The 3,126-nt window shown below is 44.2% G+C and overlaps 1 protein-coding gene across 4 annotated transcripts in view; it reads right to left on the bottom strand.

The window, feature by feature from the left end:
* The window catches only part of LOC122543369 (zinc finger protein 148-like), a 73,930-nt gene extending 71,260 nt beyond the window's left edge, over positions 1-2,670 (bottom strand). For 2 of the 4 annotated variants that reach the window (XM_043682012.1, XM_043682015.1), the window contains exon 1: positions 2,430-2,669. The gene's annotated coding sequence lies outside the window, so the exon portion shown is untranslated. Of the gene's footprint in view, positions 1-759; positions 859-2,429 lie in introns of all 4 variants that reach the window. The other 2 variants (XM_043682013.1, XM_043682014.1) reach the window with 2 other exon arrangements.
* Positions 2,671-3,126: the final 456 nt, after the last annotated feature.

The following is a 3,126-nucleotide window of genomic DNA, read 5'->3' as shown; positions in this document are numbered from 1 at the left end:
TATCCTCCTTTATATTATTGGCCAGTTTACCTTCGTACCTCATTTTTCCTCTGCGTATTTCCTTCTTAGTAATCCTCTGTTCTTTAAAAGCTTCCCAGTACTCCGTTTTCCCACTTATCTTTGCTGTGTTATACTTTTTCTCTTTTAACTTTATATGTTTCTTAACTTCCCTCGTCAGACACGGCCACCCATGCCTCCTCCGAGGATCTTTCTTCCTTTTTGGAATGAACTGATCCTGCAACTTCTGCATTATACACAGAAATATCTGCCATTGTTCCTCCACTGTCATCCCTGCTAAGGTATTGCACCCACTGTCATCCCTGCTAAGGTATTGCATCATTGAACTTTGGCCACTCCTCCCTCATAGCTCCCATAGTTCCCTTTATTCAACAGAAATATTGTCACTTCCGATTGTACCCTCTCCCTCTCAAATTGCAGATTGAAGCTTAGCTCGCTATTATCAAAATATTCTTAGAGGAATTCTTTACCACAAAAGGCTGTCAAGGCTGCATCATTGAGTACATTCAAGGCTGAGATAGACATTTTTAATGAATAAAGAAATCAAGGATTATGGGGGAAAAGGCAGGAAAGTGGAATTGAGAATTAAGGGCTGCGATCTCATTGAATGGTGGAGCAGACACAATGGGCTGAATGATCAACTTATACTCCTATATTTTATGGAGAAGTGTTGGAGGACATGATGTCAAATGTTGCATACTACATGGTGAATGGTCAAAAAGGATGAGGAGAAACATTTACCTTTGTCACAGTCACATAGGATGTCCTGTGACTTTAATAGAAGCCGTTTCTGGATCATGGAAAGGCCCTTTAATATCAGAGGAATTCAAATATGGAAATCTGGGAAAAGATGGAAATGGAGGTGACAACACATTCATGGACTTAAAGGGAGGTTGGAGATAGGGCAGTAGTTTGCAAGTGTCAAGTGGTCAAGCACTGTTAGGAGATGGGTGATAATGACATGCATTTGATGTCAGATGGTTTTGCACAATTCTAGGCATACACTGATGGGATTTTATCTCTGAAAAAGGAAGACACAGAACAGCCTCCAGTTTCATACATCAATGGCCACAAAAACAGTTCAGCTGGCTTGGCCATGTCACCAAAGTTACACAATCACCTCCTATCCATCAGGTCATGCAGTAAGCTCCTACTGAACATGGCAGATGGTGACCTAAAGTGAACTGGCATTGAACTGTCAATAAAGATCTCCAACTGGTCAACAAAGTGTACAGTGAGGCAATGTTGCGACAGGAGGATGGGGCAAAAATAATGACTGCAGATGCTGGAAACCAGATTCTGGATTAGAGTGGTGCTGGAAAAGCACAGCAGTTCAGGCAGCATCCGAGGAGCAGGAAAATCGACGTTTCAGGCAAAATGAAGGGCTTTTGCCCGAAACGTCGGTTTTCCTGCTCCTCGGGTGCAGCCTGAACTGCTGTGCTTTTCCAGCACCACTCTAATCCAGGAGGATGGGGCGTTTGGGCTGCCTCAGTATCTCTCACATTTAGAGATATGCAGATATTTTAAAGACTGAGGCAGTGACAATAGATTGAGAGAGATAACATCTGAAGAGTCAGTAAACCAAAAGCAGAAATCTTAAAAGTTCTAACGAAAAGTTCATGACATGAAACGTTAGCTTTGTTCCGCCCTCCACAGATGCTGCCCGACCTGCCGTGTATCTCAAACTTTTTCAGCTAACATGGGAGACAGGTGGGGAAACTGGACGATCCAAGTTGAAACTTTGGACAGATATGGCGTTTATTTTTTTCAAAAACATATACAGATTTCAGAAAGTAAAGAAGGGGAACATCGCGCAGCATGGGCAAAGTGGTAATTAACGCACAAGTGCCTACGACCCGTCAATAGTTCTGAGAAGTAGGTACATTTAAAAAAATAGTTGAGACTACAAAGCTGTAGAGTCTGATTTAAGGCGAGCATGAACACTTGGGGGGGGGGGAGGGGAGGGGAGAGAAGAGAGGGAAACGGGGCGGGGGTGTGGAGAAAGGCGTGTTTCTATGTAGAATGATTAAAATGAAACTCAGACATCAAAACTTCAGATCTTTGACCAGATCCTCAAAAAAGAAATACCTCAGGCCTATAGAAAAAGTAAAAAGGCCTGAACACCATCTCCGCTTCACACACAACAGAGAGGGGGGTTAAGCCAAACTCCAACTTGGATTAAGGTTGGTAAACCAGGAGTGGTACTTTTAAAGTGGCTTTTCTTCCCTATTCTCCTCGCTTGAGGGCTTGCACTCTGGGCTTATTCTTGAACAAGGTCGCCCTAGAACCCAGGCTGGGGCCTGGCCGAGTTACACGGCCTAAATATCCAGGCCACCCTCCCGCTTCCACACAACCGAGCTCCTAGAGCCTGCTTCCCTGGCTCGGGTGAGCGGTTGGATCGAGTGACTCACCGGGAGACACGCTCCTCACAGCATCCGCTCTGCATCAGCCTCGGGCGGCAAGTTTACAAAACAAAACCCCCGACCGCAGCGCAAATGAGGGGGGAAAAAAAAACACCCTGTCGCGTCTGCCAACAGCACGCCGGGAAATACCGCATCTGTCCCACAGCGGGATCTGAAGCCAGCGCAGCCATGCCTACTGTTGGCAACTAGCGTCGACACTAACTATTCACTGCCGCCATTTTAACTACTGGCGAATTCCAAGCTAGCAAATGTATCTTCCACAAAACTGGTTCGTTCCGCTCTTTAAAATGTCTGGAAATATTAAAGATGTCTTTTATCTTAAAAAAATATTTTCTAAGGCTCTTTTCCCCCTTGTTCTTTGCGTCACTGGCCACCATACTTTTCTGCGAGTTCTAAAGTTATGCTCAAATATCCCAACAGATTCAAAACTCCCACTTCAAATAACTCCTGCATTTCGCCCTACGACCCGAAACGAGACTGTACTGTCAGTTAGTTATATTTTCAGTTTAGTAATCTGCAATTCTGGATCTAACGTTTCAAGGAATGCCAACAGCAGAAGATATTCCTACAAGCACCAATACCAACATGAACAGACAGTTCTGTGATATCTACATTAGAACCTTCAGCCATGAGAAGGCCTCTAGAACATGAATATAATTTACAGCTTAGACATAAACAACAAGGA

This window comes from Chiloscyllium plagiosum, chromosome 43 (genome assembly GCF_004010195.1).
Source record: "Chiloscyllium plagiosum isolate BGI_BamShark_2017 chromosome 43, ASM401019v2, whole genome shotgun sequence".
Taxonomy (NCBI): domain Eukaryota; kingdom Metazoa; phylum Chordata; class Chondrichthyes; order Orectolobiformes; family Hemiscylliidae; genus Chiloscyllium; species Chiloscyllium plagiosum.
The sequence above is the reverse complement of the archived record's forward strand: the minus strand, read 5'-3'. Positions and strand labels throughout refer to the sequence as shown.